The 20,731-nt window shown below is 45.0% G+C and overlaps 1 long non-coding RNA gene across 1 annotated transcript; it reads right to left on the bottom strand.

The window, feature by feature from the left end:
- Positions 1 to 1,679: 1,679 nt before the first annotated feature.
- LOC142652324 (uncharacterized) lies at positions 1,680 to 12,470 on the bottom strand. Its single transcript, XR_012847811.1, has 3 exons — positions 12,335 to 12,470; positions 5,136 to 5,560; positions 1,680 to 1,899 (listed from the first exon to the last, which is right to left on the bottom strand). It is a non-coding gene; the product is annotated as an uncharacterized LOC142652324 (long non-coding RNA).
- Positions 12,471 to 20,731: the final 8,261 nt, after the last annotated feature.

Below are 20,731 nucleotides of genomic sequence, written 5' to 3'. Positions count from 1 at the left end.
AGGGGGACAGAGGGGAAGGACACAGGAGAGGAACACAGGCAGGAAGTGGACACAGGAGAGGAGGAAACACAGAACCGGAGCGGGACACCATAGAAGGAGACACAGGACAGAAGAAGAGGGGGACACAGGAGAGGAAGTGACACGGAAGAGGAGAGAAGGGGAAAGAGAAGGACACAGGAGAGGAACATAGGCAGGAAGTGGACACAGGAGAGGAGGAAAACACAGAACCGGAGCGGACACAGGAGAGGAGAGAACTAGAAACGTAGCTTCCTCTTCTTGTCCTGACGGTTTCTTTGATCTCTGCAGACGCGGAAGCTGTGCCCCTCCCCCTCACGACTGCCTCTTTTTAATGATATCAAAGGAGAGGGAGAGAAAATAGCGCTGATAAAAGGTGTTTTAGTGCACAGGCTGGAGGATGGATGGAGTATTTGGCCGGGGGTAGGAGCTGCAGAGGCAGTAATGTGTAGAGGCCCTGGAAGTCTGTTGATTGGCAGTAACAGCGCCCCCTGTACTCAGGAAAGGGGATGGCTGCGCATAAGGCCGTCCCTGGTCACAGTTACCAGCGGGATTCTATACGGGTCAGTATTGGACTACCTTCTTTTTAGCGTGTTTATTTAGGGTCAATGCACACGATGCATATTACGTGCGGTTTTGCCGTGTATATTTTTGTGCGGAAAAACTGCAGCGTAATACAGTACCAGCATAGACAATGAGATTCCAGGGAATCACATGTCCACGCTGCAGTATTTTTCGGGACTTAAATTTTCAGGACATATTTTCGAAACTGCGGCATGTCAATTTATCCTGCGATTCCGCATGCGAATTCTATCCTTGTAATTCTATAGAAATATACGCAGCAAAACCCGTAGCATGAAAACTCGAAGCATAAAAACCGCACCAAAAAAACGCATCAAAATCTCACCTTCAGGTGCAGTTTTTTTTCCTGCAAATTTCTTGCAGTTTCCTGCGGTTTTGCTGTGTAATTTCCACAGCAAAATACGCAACGTGTGCATGTAGCCTCAGGATGATTCTAAGCTCTGAAAAGTGATCAACACAGAGGAGGATAATAGAATGTTACTCCGTAGCAGATTGCAGGATTTTAAGATAGTAAAACACTGGGCAAAACTGCCACTGAAGAAGATTTGTGGATATTGGTGGACAATTTAATGGGTGAAAAGGAGGGCGATCAAGGTAATTAAAGGAATTCCGTTTAGAAAAAGGACGGCTTAGGGGCGATCTAATTACAATAAACAAATATATGAAGGGACAGTACAGAGATCTTTCTAATGATCTCTTTACACCCAGGCCTGTAACAAGGACAAGGGGCATCCTCTAGGTCTAGAGGAAAGAAGGTTTCACCACAATCATAGACAAGGATTCTTTACGGTAAGAGCAGTGAGACTATGGAATTCTCTGCCACAGGATATTGTGATGGTTGATTCTTTGAACAAGTTCAAGAAGGGCCTGGACGTCTTTCTTAAAAAATATAATATTACAGGTTATGAGTCCTAGATTCTGGAGATGGGAAGTTGACCCCGGGATTTATTCTGATTGCCATATTTAGAGTCAGGGAGGAATTTCCCCCCAAATGAAGCAATTGGCATCAACCTCATGAGGTTTTTTGTCTTCCTCTGGATCAACACGGTAGGATTATAGATTGGACTTGATCAACTTGTATCTTTTTTCAACCTTATGAACTATGTATCAAACGAATGCGAAATATTTGGGCGGAATGATGATTTATTAATGAAACTAGATGTAACGTGATGACAGCGGTTCCAGCTGGATAAGAAAACTTCTCCCTAATCTTTCTGAGCGCACAGGACGGAACTTGACTTTTGGTACCAGAAATTCTGCAAACTCTGTAAAAGCCTGATAGGCCGGTATCGATGATAATATCTGTTGGAGAAAACGAAAATATAAGTCATTCTGAACAAAACAATGAAAATTAAAGATTTTATGATAATTTGGAAAACTAAAGCCTTGATTCTGATTTATGGAGAATAAATAAGTGACAGAATGTATAATATCGATCCCTATAGCATGCAGTTACATATGTCACCCACTGACCCCCATTGTAGAAAAATAATTTTTTCAGTATCCCTTTGTATCAAAAACATGATCAACTACGTATTCCACTACAGTACAAAAAGGAATGACAACATATACGTAGTCTCCGAATATATGACGAAAGGCATACATTGAACCCGTGATAGGCCATGGACACGTTTGACATATACGTCGGTGGCATTTCCTGGCATATATATATAAAAAGCGTGGTGTGAATATAGTATAACTATGTATAGTAGAATTAAAGGATATTGAGGATTGAGGTTGAAGTTGATATCAGACGATCACACAGAAATGATAGAATTATATCCAGAATAGAAATTTCCCAAAATTAGTTTCAGGTCCGCTTCAATCAAACAGGCCGTTTGATTCCGTCTAAATAAATTTTGCTGCGAATTGCAAGTGCCCCGATTGCCCTGAAAACTCGTGTTTGACTCTTTGATGTCTTCTAGGACGGTTTCCAAACCTGTAGTATTTTCTGGTTTGGCATTTTATATAATTGGCTGTGCTAGATGGAGGGATAACCGCAGTGCATTTTGGGAAGGCTGCCTGCAAGTCATTATGGGGAAGCCTAAGTCATGTGATCCTTATTCTAGGTTGTAAAATGGTGGCCGGCACTCGGCGGCGAAGCGTCATTTTGATGCGATTTATGCACTGTGAACCTCAAAAGTTTCAGATTTTGGTCAATCTGAAAGTTTTGGCAAATTCGGACCGCATTAAATTCATGTATAATCCATTCGCCCCAGTGGCATAACTACCACCACTGCAGCATGAGTGTGCCCGTGCCACCCGCCGTAACGGCCCTCCCTTGCCCGGCTGCATCAATGGTAGCGACACCACATTCAATAGTATCTGCGTCCTTAGGAAGCAGATACTATTGAACACTATAGCAGAGCATGAAGTACGGCCTGCAGCCTATTAGGCACAGGGACAGGATCCCTGCGCAAGCTGGCGTGATGACATCACTGGATCACGCCGGCCTACACAAGGACCCTGTCAGGGTTGTGGAGCAGCTCCGTTTATCGCGGGAATGGGCCTTAGGTGAGTACAATTTTTTTGTTTTATTTTTTTGGGAGCACTGTCTACAAGGGGGATGTTAAGGGCTGTAAGGCAGAATCTACAGGAGGGGCTGCATGGTACAATCTACAGGGGGGCTGTATGGCATAATCACAGGGGAGCTGTATGGCACTATCTACAGGGGGCTGTATGGCAATATATAAAGGGGGGCTGTATGACACTATATACAGGGGGCTGTATGGCACTATATACAGGGGGACTGTATGGCACTATATACAGGGGGCTGTATGGCATAATCACAGGGGGGCTGTATGGCACTATCTACAGGGGGTTGTATGGCACTATCTACAGGGGGGCTCTATGGTGCCATCTACAGGGGGGCTGTATGGCACTATCTACAGGGGGGCTGTATGGCACTATCTACAGGGGGGCTGTATGGCACTATCTACAGGGGGGCTGTATGGCATTATCTACAGCGGGGGCTGTATGGCACTATCTACAGGAGGGACTGTATGGCATTATCTACAGGGGGGCACTAACTACAGGGGGGCTGTATGGCATTATCTACAGGGGGGCACTATCTACAGGGGGGCTGTATGGCATTATCTACAGGAGGGACTGTATGGCATTATCTACAGGGGGGCACTATCTACAAGGGGTTCTGTGTGTGGCACCCAGGGGAGGGGAGGTGGGGCCCAGTCAAAAGTTTTCTATGGGGCCCAGTCTTTCCTACTTACGCCCCTGATTCGCTCATCTATAATCCAGAACTAGTAATATCTCTAAAGGTCTATATGGTCCATCACTCTTTTTGGCGCACGCAACAGCAATGATGTCCTAAGATAATATCACAGAATAATGTAATGATTTTATCTATGTTCATAGACAGCGGTCCGAAAATTGTAAACATTTACTGTTTTTTCTTTTACCAATTTGCTTCTGACATTTCTTTTTTCGTTAGAAGCGTCCCTAGGTGATTGTAAAGGATCTGCCAGACACAGCTTCTGTGTCGACGCCCGTGGTTAGTCAGTCTGCACCTGCTCCTAAATCTGATAGAGTGACTCCTTCTTCTACCACTCAGGCTGGGAGGCTGAGGAGTGGGAGAGCCTATCACAGCCTGGCCAGACGGAGCTAGCTCCCGCTCTCTGTCTATTTATACCTTCATTTCCTGCTTCTCCTTTGCCTGTGATTCTGTTTGTTTCCTGGCTCTGCTGCTGCTGCTTGAACTATTTGTCCTCTGCTTCATATTGACCCTGGCTTGACTGACTACTCTCTTGCTCTGCGTTTGGTACCTCGTACACTCCTGGCTTGACTCGGCTCGTTCACTACTCTTATAGCTCCCGGTGTTGCCGTGGGCATCTGCCCCTTTTCCCTTTGCTTCTTTCTACCCTTGTCTGTCTGTCTGTCGTGCACATAGTGAGAGTAGGGACCGTCGCCCAGTTGTACGCCGTCGCCTAGGACGGGCCATTGCAAGTAGGCAGGGACTGAGTGGCGGGTAGATTAGGGCTCACCTGTCTGTCTCCCCACCCCGTCATTACAGTGATGAGCTTATCACAGAGAGGCCGGCTGCTGGGATTTTGAGCGATCAGTCATGGTCTGTAAGGTAACCTGAAGGTGTTTAATCCCCCTGCATCACCACCACCGGAGAAGTAATGTATGGCATTACACAGTGCCCATTGAAATCAATGGGCCACCAATATAATGCAAGGACATGTCCGGTCCTCCAGAGTGAAAATACTCTTTGTAGTTGTTCTCCACTCTAGCTAAAAAATGAGGATTCAAAATAGAGGATCCCACTCAATGAAACCAAAACTCAAAAATGGGTTTTTTAAACAAAATAACCCTTTTTTAAAAATAACTTTTTTTCTGCGGCAATGGAAACAGTCAGGGAAATTCCCAAAAATTGTAAATCTCATCTCTCTCCTATTTGCTGTGAAGATAAAACGTTGATAGTACGAAATGATGAAGACAATTAAAAAATAAACTCCCCTCCCCCACATTGATAAATAACAGAGAACAGGAAATGAGATCTACAAATAAAATAGTATTACCATTTCTATGATGGTTGTCGGCAAACTACTGAAAATAAAGTCTTCACCTGGGTCCACTGTGCGCCGCATGTTAATACAAAGATGTTGTAAATCCTTGACACAGTGTTGGCAATAGGCAATCCCATAATATCAATCTATTCAAAAACGTTAGATTTCCAGGATATAATCCGTTATATTACCGCTGCCTGTTATCTCCTGCGCCATTTTTCCATAATCCATCACGTGTTTTAAAGTGGATCTGTGATCTCATCTATTCCCTCCATATCAGGGAATTCATCCGTTCCTTGAAACCACTCTATGATATAACTGAGAGGATCGATAAGGCTGGCAGCAAGAAGAAAGACAGCCGTCCAATATCCAAGGAAAACAAAGAGCTTGGTCCATAAGCCGTCATAGGGTGGTCCAAAATGATAGGACTCCAGATTCTGCAACAAATAAGGAAACGGTTATTGAAGTGTTATTGACCTTATACAAGTGAATTAATCTTATATTTATATTACAATAAAAAAAACAGAAGAATTAAATAAGGTTATAGGAGGAGACTTCAGCCCTTCCCTCTATATTACTGTGTGCTTGATTGACAACAGATTTCCCAGGCAGCAGAGGTGGGGGGAGGGGTGAGTGGGCACATAGGAGATTGTGCCCACTAATAACAATCAGGGGCGGACAGAGACACCAAGGCTTTTATGTAACAGCTAGAAAGATCTTCAGGGGCGCAGCTATAGTGGGATGCGGAGGTAGCAGTGGCACCAAGGACCATGGAATCTGGTTCCCTAAAGGGCTCTCTGGCCCATACATAGACACCAGAATGGCACATGGGAGGGTCAGGGCCCTAATAGAGGTTTTTCTTTATGTACCAGGAGCTTCAAGTTAAGGCTCTGAAGTTCTTGGATGGTGCGCCAATTTATTTTGTGGTTTGTAATACAACAATAATTATGCCATAAAGTAGGCAGTGGGAGCACTGGTCAGGCCCTCTGTTTACTGGTCCATTGTGCAGCTGCCTAAAAGGTACACTGTCATGTCCGTGGCTGTGGTCCGTCAGGTTCACTCTTCCCCTGACGGCCGCAGCCATGTGTCGGCAAGCGATGGCCCCAGTCTCCTCCTCTCACTTCCACTCACCTCGGCGAGGTCCCGTAGGGTGCGCGCGCATGCTCTTGCCCGCTCTTAAAGGGGCAGCGTGCGCACCAGACTTTAATATTTTAATCAGCCCATGAGTGCTCTGGACTATAAGAGACGCCCAGCCCCTTGCTTCTATGCCTGAGCGTTGTTTGTCGTATCCTAGTTTGTCTTGCAAATGGTCTCCCAGTGTTTTCCTGTACCAGTGTTCCCTGTTCCTGCATCCCGTGCTATCCTGTTCTAGTGCCCTGCTGTGCTGTTGCCGTGCTGTACCTACGCCTGTCCTACTGCTCCACGCCTGACGTCTACCCGCTGCCTAGTCCCAGCCGAGCCTGCCTTGCTACTGTCTGAGCTGCCCACAGGTACCTTATACGAACTGTGAACTGCACCCTGTTGGCCAATCGCTAAGGCAGTACGCCCCAGTGGGTCCACGAACCCAATGTGACATACAGTATGTCCTATAGAGCCCCTATACAGCTGCACATATGGCAACAAGACAAGTACATTAGAGTCTCTAGTTTGAGAAATAGACGCCTCACAGGTCCTCAACTGGCAGCTTCATTAAATAGTACCCGCAAAACGCCAGTGTCAACGTCTACAGTGAAGAGGCGACTCCGGGATGCTGGCCTTCAGGGCAGAGTGGCAAAGAAAAAGCCATATCTGAGACTGGCTAATAAAATGAAAAGATTAATATGGGCAAAAGCACACAGACATTGGACAGAGGAAGATTGGAAAAAAGTGTTATGGACAGACAAATCGAAGTTTGAGGTGTTTGGATCACAAAGAAGAACATTTGTGAGACGCAGAACAACTGAAAAGATGCTGGAAGAGTGCCTGACGCCACCTGTCAAGCATGGTGGAGGTAATGTGATGGTCTGGGGTTGCTTTGGTGCTGGTAAAGTGGGAGATTTGTACAAGGTAAAAGGGATTTTGAATAAGGAAGGCTATCACTCCATTTTGCAACGCCATGCCATACCCCGTGAACAGCGCTTGATTGGAGCCAATTTCATCCTACAACAGGAGAATGACCCAAAGCACACCTCCAAATTATGCAAGAACTATTTAGGGAAGAAGCACGCAGCTGGTATTCTATCTGTAATGGAATGGCCAGCGCAGTCGCCAGATCTCAACCCCATAGAGCTGTTGTGGGAGCAGCTCGACCGTATGGTACGCAAGAAGTGCCCATCAAGCCAATCCAACTTGTGGGAGGGGCTTCTGGAAGCATGGGGTGAAATTTCTCCCGATTACCTCAGCCAATTAACAGCTAGAATGCCAAAGGTCTGCAATGCTGTAATTGCTGCAAATGGAGCATTCCAAGACCAAAGCAAAGTCTGAAGGAGAAAATCATTATTTCTAACCTTGTAAATGTCTTGACTATATTTTCTAGTCATTTTATAACTCATTTGATAAATATAAGTGTGAGTTTTCATGGAAAACACAAAATTGTCTGGGTGACCCCAAACTTTTGAACGGTAGTGTATATACATACATACTTACACTATATATACACGCACTATATGTATACACATACATACACTATATGTACACATACATACAGTATATATACATACATACATACATACATAATATATATACACACACACATTATATATACACAGAGATACACTACATATACATACATACACACAAACACACACACACACACACACACACACACACACACACACACACACACACACACACACACACACTATATATAGATGCATATACTATATATACATACATACACACACTATATGTACATACACACACTATATATACATACACACACACACACACACACACACACTATATAAAGATGCATACACTATATATACATACATACACACACACTATATATACACACACTATATATACATACACTATATACACATACACACACTATATATACATATATACACACACTATATATACATACATATACACACACTTAATATACATACATATACACATCACAGACACACGAATATGCACAATATACACATATAAAGTACACATTGTAAACACACATGCACTAACCTTTTATGCAGGATATTTGTGAGGGTGTTCAGCAGCTTTGATGGCCCGACACAGTGCCGTAGACAGTCTCCCCTCCGTAACGTCCCGACTAGTAACTGCAGCAGCAGGTGCAGGAGGAGAGGTGTGTAAAGCAGAGAAGGGGGGTTGGAGGGGAAGCTTCTAAAGCAGCACAGTGAGAGATCGCAGCACAGACCACGGCTGCTAATAGCTGGGAGTCGGGCAGAAACTCACTTCGCCTAGCGACGCCACCGGGCATTACGGGGTCCGTGCAGTCATGTGCGGTTCGGGCAGCCATGGGCCCCCTGGGAGCCTTGGGCCCCGGGTGGCCACCCGAACCGCCCTAATGATGGTCCTTCACTAGTTGCAGAGGGGCGTGGCTGGCACCAGGGGAGATCCGGGGCAGGGCGGGACATTGCTCAGACCGCCGGGACGGTTGGGAGGTATGCTTGCTGCACACCAGACCCACATCAATAATACCTGATGAGAGAAGACCAGAAGAACCGCAGTCGTAGACGGAACATCAGAATTCGGGGTCTTTCCGAACTGACTACAGGAGACACTTTGCAACAGGTGACTATTCAAATTTTTGCTGATCTGGTGGGCCAAGAGGGAGCTTCCAAAATGGTGATAGAGAGAGTGCACAGGGCACTCAGACCGAAACTTGCCTTTCATGAACCACGAGAGATGTAATTTGCGGATTATTGAGTTTCGTGGACACCTCATGCTTATTGAAAGCTGCAAGAGAACAAGTGGACTTTCAATATGAAGGTACAAAAATATTATTTTTTCATGACCTAGCTCCAAGTACCCTTGCAAAACGAAGAATTTTGAAGCCCATAACGGACACCCTCCGGGGTAAGAAGCTGCCGGTGAGATGGTTGTTCCCATTTGGTTTGGCAACTGTAAAAGATGGACTTCAAATTACCATTCGCTCTCAAGATGACCTCCCAAAATTTTGGGAAAAGACAGGTATAACACCTATGGAGGTACCGTCCTGGCTGCCTGCACAAATGGATCAAGATTTCCCGCTATTACCTTCACAGCAGGAGTGGAGGATGGCTCCTAGATTGACGTCTCCGAGATACAAGAACTACCAAGCGACCAACTTGGGTACTTGAAGTGCCTGCCCTGAATGATAGGACTTTTTCTTATTTTCTGCAGCTTGCTGTGGGTTTGGAGGAATGCGTGAGTGATTATTGTTTGCTGTTACTTGGTCTATATGCAAATCCTCTTGTATTCTTTTTATCTTGCTTCCTCCACTCACCCCTTTTTTCTTAAAAGTTTATTTTTTGCCTTTTCTCCTTGTGACCTGAGAATGTGCATACGATGTTGCTTCTGTGTACTATCCTTTGATGGCTTATGTTCACTCTGGCAATGATATTGGAGATTCTCCTTATTGCTGCCTTATCTGTTAATTTAGATGATACCGTTTCTGGAGGTTGACTCCTTTCTTAATGGCGCTGTGCCCCCCCCCCCCTCCCTTGCTCTATTCTGTTTCTACTAAGGAAACATCATTTCGGGCCTTAGGGTTTACCTGCCGATATGTGGATCTCGGATTGTGTTTGGATCTCGGTATTGTAACCCTTGTAAGTTCATTTCTATAGAGCTCAAATGGCCTAGGTGATGTGCTTACAAATATCCGTGTATATAGATTGTGTTTTTATGTTTGTACTGTGATTGTTCTTGGGCAGCACTGCGTCTGTCTCACTGTAGGATCGATTGATGGCTTCATGTAAAGTCTTAACATTTAATGTCAAAGGGCTGAATATTCCGCAAAAACGAAGTCAAGTGTTCAATATGATGAGAAGAGAGAATGCTGACTTGGTCTTCTTACAGGAGACACAGTTTAAAACTAGTAGGATCCCCTCGCTACATACCAAGCCTTATGATAAGTGGTTCCCCTGCACATATCACGCAGCGTCAAGAGGCGTTTCTATAGCAATACGGAATACTATACCTTTTGTTCTTGAAGCCTCACAAATTGACCCACTTGGTAGATATATATTTCGCAAAGGTACTTTTTCAAATATGAAAGTTACACTAGTGAATCTTTATGCACTGAACGTGGGACAGGCGCAGTGGTTGGTAAAGGTATTACAGCTTCTTCAACCTTTCTTTGAGGGCTTGGTGGTGGTAGGAGGCAATTTCAACTTGGCATTGGATCCGGGTTTGGACTCCTCTTCCAAAGCATCTCATATTGCACATAAGACCCTTAGACGCCTTAAAGTTCTGTTAACTAAAATGCAGTTGATAGATGTGTGGAGACTTCATAACCCGTCCATGAGGGATTATTCTTTCTATTCTAATACACATGATTCGTATCAACGCTTAGATTACTTATTTATGTCTAAGAAGTACCTGCCCCAGGTTTGTTCCTCTTCGATAGGGAACATTACAATTTCGGACCATGCTCTGGTCTCTGTTAAGTTCATCTTAAAAGAGCTACCTGTTAGAGGATGGAACTGGAGACTTAACGATACCCTACTCGAAAAATCTAAAGTTGTACACAAGTTAGAGGGTAAATTAAAGGAGTTTTTTAATGACGACCCTCTTATTTCGCAACCTATCCTTTGGGAGACACACAAAGCCTTTGTAAGGGGGGATCTTATTGCTTGGGGTCTAGGGCAAAGAAAAAGAGGTCGCAACTTATAAATGCTGTGTTAGGCCAAATATCTTCCCTAGAAAACGTACATAAAAGATCGCAGTTGGACTCCGTTCAGATAGAACTACAAAATCTCAGCCAGAAACTCAAAAACATCCTGAATGTACGTTCCGCTAAATCCCTTCAATTACTTAAATATAAAGCATATGCACACGGGGATAAAGGGAACAAGATGATGTCCAATCTTATTAAATAACAAAGAGGGAAAACATTTATTTCCTCTATAAAAGGTCAATTGGATCGGAAAACAACTGAGACTGATCAAATAGCTCAAGAATTGCGGACATTCTATTCAGAGTTGTACAACCTTAAAAAAGAGCCTGCTCAGTCTACTCAGGTTTCCCATGTTGAAGCCATACGAAAATATTTCAATTCCATTGATGCTCCTTCCTTGACAGAAGAGGAACAATCTTCTTTGGTGGCCCCGTTTACTTCAGAGGAACTAGAAAAATGTTGATGTCCATACCGAACGGGAGGAGCCCTGGTCCTGACTGGCTCCCTATTATTTATTATAAAAAATGTAAACAAACCCTGTTACCATACTTTCTTTCCGTCTGCAATGACATTTTGTAAGGTTCACATTTCACTGCCCAAACATTAGCAGCCAACATCACGATAATTCCTAAGGAGGGGAAGGGTCTGGGAAGGTGTAGCAGTTACAGGCCTATTTCCCTATTAAATTCAGATTTAAAATGGTGGGCAAAAATGTTATCAACACGCATTAATTATTTTCTCCCCAAATTGGTAGGAGCAGAACAAGTGGGATTTGTCCCAGGGAGAGAGGGAAAGTTTAATACTACAAGAACCATTCATGCCATGTATTTTGTGAAACAACATAAGACACCTCTGATACTACTTGGTACGGATGCAGAAAAAGCTTTTGAACACATTGATTGGACATTCCTAAAAGCTGCTCTCAATAAATTTGGTTTCCCACAACAATTCATAGATGCAATTTTTTTCACTATACACGATTCCCACAGCAAAAGTGAATGGCACCTTTTCAGATTCCTTCCCTATCCGGAATGGTACACGTCAGGGACAGTGGCGGATTAAGTAGACTATAGGCCCTGGGCTGTTACCCAAACTTGGGCCCCCCATCTCCCGCGCCGAGCCGTAACACTACCTTTTTGTGCAAGCATTAACAAATGGGTGTTACGATTCCCCTTGTCAAAGGGCTGTGTCCCTACTTACTGACAGTCTCCAATTATCGCTGACAGTATCACACTGTGCAGGGACACATCCTCCTAACAAGGGGAATGGTAACACACATTTGTCTATCAGTCCTGGACTGCACAAAGACTTTTAGTGAAACACAAGGATTTCCTCTGATAAACATATCAGGAGAGGTGACAGATTCTCTATAAATCTAGTGACTCACAGGTGACGACTTCTCAGATTCTGGTAACTTTTTTCCTCTTTTCTTCTCCATCCGGTCCAGACTTCATGACGACTTCTCCCGGCCATGACCCATTTCTGCAGAATTTGTCACTTAGATGTCCTCTGTTGCTCACTTTTCCAACATTTCTACACATATAAACGAAAACAAAATGATCATAGTGCCATACACTGTGCCTCTAAATATAATCGCACCATACACTGCACCCCGGAATATAATTGTGTCAAACACTGTATAGTAAAGCACCACGTGCACAAACGCCCCTGTATATAGCGTCACACACACATCCCCCTGTATATGACGTCACACACACATCCCCCTGTACATAGCGTCACACACATCCCCCTGTATATAGCGTCACACACACACACCCCCCTGTATATAGCGTCACACACACACATCCCCCTGTATATAGCGTCACACACACATCCCCCTGTATATAGCGTCACACACAGCCCCCTGTATATAGCGTCTCACACACACACATCCCCCCGTATATAGCGTCACACACACATCCCCCCATATATATCGTCACTGTAAAGGATCTGCCAGGCACAGCTTCGGGGTTAACTCCCATAATTAATCAGTGAGCACCTGAATCTACATCCCTGAGACTGACTCCAGCTTCCACCACTCAGGCTGGCAGGCTTAGGAGTGGGAGAGCCTATCGCAACCTGGCCAGACTCGGCTAGCTCCCGCCCTCGGTCTATTTAAGCCTGCCCTTCCTGTCCCTCGGTGCTTGTGATTCTTTTCGTGTGGTTTCCTGGCCCAGCTACAGCTCCTTCTATTTTGATCCTGCTCCATACAGACCCTGGCTTACTGACTACTCTTCTGCTCTTCGTTTGGTACCTCGCACACTCCTGGCTTGACTCGGCTCGTTCACCACTCTGGTTGCTCACGGTGTTGCCGTGGGCAACTGCCCCTTTCCCTTGCTTGTATTCCCTTGTATGTTTGTCGTGCACTTACTGAGCGCAGGGACCGACGCCCAGTTGTACCCCGTCGCCTAGAGTGGGTCGTTGCAAGTAGGCAGGGACAGAGTGGCGGGTAGACTAGGGCTCACTTGTCCGTTTCCCTACCCCCCGTCATTACATAATCACAAGCCCATACCTAGTCTACCCTGGTCCCTGACACCACTATGGACCCCCATGAGACCCTGGCTCAGCAAATGCAGGGTCTCTCCCTACAGGTCCAGGCCCTGGCTCAGAGGGTCAACCAGCCTGATGCTACCTTGGTAGTTCCCCTCACCTCTTGAACCCCACCTCAAGTTGCCCGACCGGTTCTCAGGGGACCGGAGGGCTTTTCTCTCCTTTTGGGAGAGTTGTAGGCTTTACTTTCGTTTAAAGCCTCATTCCTCAGGTTCTGAGAGCCAGCGGGTGGGTATAATTATGTCCCGGCTCCAGGAAGGGCCCCAAGAGTGGGCCTTCTCCTTGGCTCCTGACGCCCCTGAACTTTCCTCAGTGGATTGTTTCTTTTCTGCTCTTGGACTTATTTATGACGAGACTGACAGGACTGCCTTTGCCGAGAGTCAGCTGGTGACCTTACGTCAGGGTAAGAGAACTGTTGAGGAGTATTGTTCTGACTTTAGGAAGTGGTGCGTAGCTTCTCGTTGGAATGACCCTGCCTTAAGGTGCCAGTTTAGGTTGGGTCTGTCGAATGCCCTGAAAGACCTGCTAGTTAGCTATCCCTCTTCTGACTCCCTAGACCAGGTTATGGCTTTAGCGGTACGACTTGACCGACGTCTCAGGGAATGACAACGTGAACGTTTATGTGTTTTCTCCTCCGACTCCCCCATGATGCCTCCCGAAGTTCCGTTGCTTCGTTCCTCCCCAAAAGACTCAGAGATACCTATGCAACTCGGGGCCTCCGTGTCCCCCCAACAACGTAGAGAATTCCGCAGGAAGAATGGTCTCTGCTTCTACTGTGGGGATGACAAGCATCAAGTGAACAACTGTCCGAAGCGTAAGAATGCAGCCAGAGAACTTCCGCGCCTAAGTGATCATCGGGGAGGTCACTTGGGCGCACAGGTATTTCCCGTAAATAGGAAACGTACTAAGATCTTGCTTCCCTTTCAGGTCTCTTTTGGTGGTAGGTCTGCTACCGGCAGTGCCTTCGTGGATTCAGGGTCCTCTACTAATATCATGTCTGTGGAATTTGCTATGTCTCTTGCTATGCCTCTGATTGATTTGCCTAAACCTGTCCCGGTAGTGGGAATCGACTCCACTCCTCTTGCTAATGGTTATTTTACACAGCATACCCCTGTTTTTGAACTCCTTGTTGGCTCCATGCATTTGGAGCAGTGCTCTGTACTGTTGATGCAGGGATTATCGTACGATTTGGTTCTAGGCCTTCCCTGGTTGCAGTTGCATAATCCCACGTTTGACTGGAATACTGGGGAGCTAACCAAATGGGGTAATGAATGTTTTACGTCATGTTTTTTTGTTAATTCTATTTCTCCCCCTGAGGAGGCGAACACGCTACCCGAGTTTGTTCAGGACTTCGCTGATGTTTTCTCTAAGGAGGCCTCCGAAGTGTTACCTCCTCATAGAGAATACGATTGCGCTATCGAATTGGTACCAGGAGCTAAGCTTCCTAAGGGTAGGATATTTAATCTTTCTTGTCCCGAACGTGAAGCCATGAGAGAGTATATCCAGGAATGCCTGGCCAAGGGTTACATTCATCCCTCTACTTCTCCGGTAGGTGCTGGCTTCTTCTTCGTAGGGAAGAAGGATGGTGGTCATAGGCCATGCATTGACTACCGTAGCCTGAATAAGGTCACGGTAAGGAACCAGTATCCCCTTCCTTTGATTCCTGATCTCTTCAATCAGGTTCAGGGGGCCCAATGGTTCTCTAAGTTGGATCTACGGGGGGCGCATAACCTTATCCGCATCAAAGAGGGGGATGAGTGGAAGACTGCGTTTAACACGCCCGAAGGCCATTTCGAATACCTCGTCATGCCCTTTGGGTTGTGTAATGCCCCTGCGGTCTTCCAGAATTTCATAAATGAGATTTTGAGAAATTACCTGGGGATATTTCTTGTAGTGTACCTTGATGACATACTGGTGTTTTCCAAGGACTGGTCCTCCCACATTGAGCATGTCAGGAAGGTGCTCCAGGTCCTTCGGGAAAACAAACTGTGTGTTTGGGGTACAGGAAATACCATTTTTGGGTCAAATCCTCACTCCTCATGAATTCCGCATGGACCCCGCCAAGGTTCAGGCTGTGGCGGAATGGGTCCAACCTGTCTCCCTGAAGGCGTTAGTGTTTTTTGGGGTTCGCTAATTATTACAGGAGATTTATTGCTAACTTCTCGGTCATCACTAAGCCTCTTACGGACCTCACTCGCAAAGGAGCTGATCTCCTCCACTGGCCTCCTGAGTGGCAGGTAGACTAGGGCTCACTTGTCCGTTTCCCTACCCCCCGTCATTACAGTCACACACACATCCCCGCCGTATATATAGTCACACACACATCCCCCCGTATATAGCGCCACACACACATTCCCCCGTATATAGCGCCACACACACATCCCCCCATATATAGCGCCACACACACACACACATCCCCCCGTATATAGCGCCACACACATATCCCCCCGTATATAGCGCCACACACACATCCCCCTGTATATAGCGCCACACACACATCCCCCTGTATATAGCGTCACACACACATCCCCCTGTATATAGCGTCACACACACACATCCCCCTGTATATAACGTCACACACACATCCCTCTGTATATAGCGTCACACACACATCCCCCTGTATATAGCGTCACACACACAGCCCCCTGTATATAGCGTCACACACACAGCCCCCTGTATATAGCGTCACACACACACAGCCCCCTGTATATAGCGTCACACACACTGCCCCCTGTATATAGCGTCACACACACAGCCCTCTGTATATAGCGTCACACACACAGCCCCCTGTATATAGAGTCACACACACATCCCCCTGTATATAGCGTCACACACACATCCCCCTGTATATAGTGTCACACACACATCCCCCTGTATATGGTGTCACACACACATCCCGCTGTATATGGCGTCAAACACACATCCCGCTGTATATGGCGTCACACACACATCCCCCTGTATATGGCGTCACACACACATCCCACTGTATATAGCGTCACACACACATCCCCCTGTATTTAGCGTCACACACACAGCCCCCTGTATATAGCGTCACACACACAGCCCCCTGTATATAGCGTCATACACACATCCCCCCGTATATAGCGTCACACACACATCCCCCCGTATATAACGTCACACACACATCCGACCGTATATAGCGTCACACACACATCCCCCCGTATATAGCGTCACACACACATCCCCCCATATATAACGTCACACACACATCCCCCCGTATATATCGTCACACACACATCCCCCCCGTATATATCGTGTCACACACACATCCCCCCCGTATATATCGTCACACACACATCCCCCCGTATATAGCGCCACACACACATCCCCCCGTATATAGCGTCACACACACATCCCCCCCGTATATAGCGTCACACACACATCCCCCCCGTATATAACGTCACACACACATCCCCCCGTATATAGCACCACACACACATCCCCCTGTATATAGCGTCACACACACATCCCCCTGTATATAGCGTCACACACACACATCCCCCTGTATATAGCATCACACACACATCCCCCTGTATATAGCGTCACACACACACACACAAACACACAGCCCCCTGTATATAGCAACACAAACACACACACACACACCAGTGATGAAGGGAGGGAGTGAGTTATGGAGGAATGAAAGGAGGTATGAACAGATGGAGGGAGTGATGAAGGGATGGGGGTTTGGAAAAGCACTCACCAGCCTGGAGCTCTGTGTAAAAACTTGACTGGTGGGCGGGCCTTCTTCCCTGCAGCTATTCTGCTCCTTCACTGTGATAGACGGACCTGATTGGTGGGTGGGGGTCACATGGGCACGACGTCATCAAAGGTCCTTTAGCCTTCAATTCGGAGCACATTTATGTAGAGAGGTAACTTTCACTATCCTTGCTAAGCCCGCCCCGAATTGTTCTGCCTGCACCTTCTCTCTGCAGTGACAGTTAGCAGCGCAAGTGCGCTGCATAGTTTTTACGATTATGTGCAGTTCGGGCAGCAATGGGCCCCCTGAGTGCCTCGGGACCCGGGCGGCCGTCCGAACCGCCCATATGATGATCCGCCATTGGTCACAGATGCCCTTTATCTCCCACTCGGTTTATACTCGCAATGAAAACATTGCTACTGAAGATACGACAAACCCCCACTATGAAAGGCCTTAACTCCTTAATGACCGGGCATGTTTGTACCTTAATGACCAAGCCAGATTTGTCAAATCTGGTATGTGTGACTTTATCAGAGAATAACTCTGTGAAAGTTTTGAATATCCAAGTAATTCTGACATTGTTTTTTCGTCATATGTTGTACTTTATTTTAGTGGTAAAAGTAGACTGATACGATTTGCGGAAATTAATTAAAAAATAGAGAAATTGAAGAAATTTTGTAAAAAGTATCATTTTTCCCTATTTTTAACTGCAATATTTCACATATGTACACACATACTGCACAATTTTTTTAATTAAATATATATTTCCATCTCTTTACTCTATTTTGGCAGCACTTTTGAAATTTTTTTTTATTTTTTGAGCAATTTGGAAGACTTACAAATTTAGTAATCATTTTATACATTTTGAAGTACATTTTGTTTTCCTGCACCAAGCCAGGTTTTCAGAGGCTCATAGGTGTCAGAATGGTGGAAACCCCCACAAGTGACCCCATTTTGAAAACTACACCCCTTAAGGTATTTATTAAGGGGTGTTGTAAGTATTTTGACCCCACAGTTTTTTTGTAAGAATTCATGCAAAGCAGGCGTAAAAAAATATAATTTCACTTTTTTCATAAAAGTATCACTTTGAAGACCGATTTCTGTGTAAAGTGACCATGAGAATGAAGAAACACACCCCAAAATATATATTTTGCTTGAAAATGTTTTAGGCCCCACTGTACATTTGGAGAGGTTTTGAGCTACCAGAGCGATAGAAACTCCCCATAAACTACCCCATTTTGAAAACTAGACCCCATAACGTAATTATTTAGGTGTATAGTAATTATTTTGACCCCACAGTTCTTTGCTAAATTGAATGCATATCAGGTGAAAAAAAAAATAATTTCACTTTTTTCATAAAAGTATTTGTTTGAAGACCGATTTCTTTGTAAAGCGAACATGAAAATGAAGAAACACACCACAAAATCTATCACCCTCTTTCTCCTGTTTTCAAAAATACCCACATTGTGGCCCTAATGCGTTGTTTGGACACACGGCAGGGCCCCAAAGGAAGGGAGCACCCGGAGGCTTTCAGGACTCCTATTTTGCTTGAAAATGTTTTAGGCCCCACTGTACATTTGGAGAAGCTTTGAGCTGCCAGAACGATAGAAACTGCCCATAAACGACCCCATTTCGAAAACTAGACCGCTTAAGGTATTTATCTAGGGGTATAGTTAGCATTTTGACCACACAGGTTTTTCGCTAAATATATTGGAATTAGTCTGTAAAAATTAAAATGTACTTTTTTTCTGAAACAACATAGACATTTTTATTATTTACAAGGAATAACGAAGAAAATGCACCCCAACATTTGTAAAGCAATGTCTCCCGATTACGACAATACCCCATATGTGGTAATAAACTGCTGTTTGGACCCACAGCAGGGCTCAGAAGGGAAGGAGCACCATTTGGATTTATGATTTTGCTGGAATGGTTTTCGGTGCCATGTCGCATTTGCAATGCACTGGAGGGACCAAAACAGTGGAAACCCCCCAAAAGTGACCCCATTTTGGAAAAACCTTCAAGGAATTTTTCTAGGGGTATAGTGAGCATTTGCACCCCACGGGTCTTTTGCAGAGTTTATTAGAATTAGGGCGCGAAAATTAATATCAACATTTTTTCCACTAAAATGTTGCATTTTCTCATTTTCACAAGGGATAAAGGCGGAAAAAAACAACCATTTTTTATAAAGCAATTTCTCCCGAGTACAGAAATACCCCACATGTGGTCATAAGTTTTTTAATTAGAAATGAATTAACCCTTTCAGGACTGATCCAGTTTTTGCTTTCTTATTTTAGATTTTCCCTCCCCGCTTTCGAAGAGCCATAACTTTTTTATTTTTCCATCAATAGAGCGGTGTGAGGGCTTATTTCTTGCGGGAGGAGCTGCAGTTTTTATTGGTACCATTTTCTGGTACATAAAAAGTGATTCAAAAGTTGTATTCCATTTTTTTTTTTAGAGCGAAGGTGACAAAAAAAATAAAACATCGATTTTGGCGGTTTCATTTATTACATTTTTTTAAGGTGTTCACTGTGCAAATTAAATAATGGTATATTGTAATAGTTCGGACTTTTACGGACGTAGCGATACCAATTTTGTTCATTTTTTTACATTACTTTACATCAGGATATATGTAATCTGTGCGGAGTACATCAGGGTATATGTAATCTGTGTGGAGTACATCAGGGTATATGTAATCTGTGCGGAGTACATCAGGGTATATGTAATCTGTGCGGAGTACATCACGGTATATGTAATCTGTGCGGAGTACATCAGGGTATATGTAATCTGTGCGGAGTACATCAGGGTATATGTAATCTGTGCGGAGTACATCACGGTATATGTAAACTGTGCGGAGTACATCAGGGTATATGTAATCTGTGCGGAGTACATCAGGGTATATGTAATCTGTGCGGAGTACATCAGGGTATATGTAATCTGTGCGGAGTACATCAGGGTATATGTAATCTGTGCGGAGTACATCAGGGTATATGTAATCTGTGCGGAGTACATCAGGGTATATGTAACCTGTGCGGAGTACATCAGGGTATATGTAATCTGTGCGGAGAACATCAGGGTATATGTAAACTGTGCGGAGTACATCAGGGTATATGTAAGCTGTGCGGAGTACATCAGGGTATATGTAAACTGTGCGGAGTACATCAGGGTATATGTAATCTGTGCGGAGTACATCAGGGTATATGTAATCTGTGCGGAGTACATCAGGGTATATGTAAACTGTGCGGAGTACATCAGGGTATATGTAATCTGTGCGGAGTACATCAGGGTATATGTAATCTGCGGAGTGGATCAGGGTATATGTAAACTGTGTGGAGTACATCAGGGTATATGTAATCTGTGCGGAGTACATCAGGGTATATGTAATCTGTGCGGAGTACATCAGGGTATATGTAATCTGTGCGGAGTACATCAGGGTATATGTAATCTGTGCGGAGTACATCAGGGTATATGTAATCTGTGAGGAGTACATCAGGGTATATGTAAACTGTGCGG

Source organism: Rhinoderma darwinii, chromosome 5 (assembly GCF_050947455.1).
Source record: "Rhinoderma darwinii isolate aRhiDar2 chromosome 5, aRhiDar2.hap1, whole genome shotgun sequence".
Lineage (NCBI taxonomy): Eukaryota > Metazoa > Chordata > Amphibia > Anura > Rhinodermatidae > Rhinoderma > Rhinoderma darwinii.
This window is presented reverse-complemented; position numbering and strand designations above follow the sequence as displayed.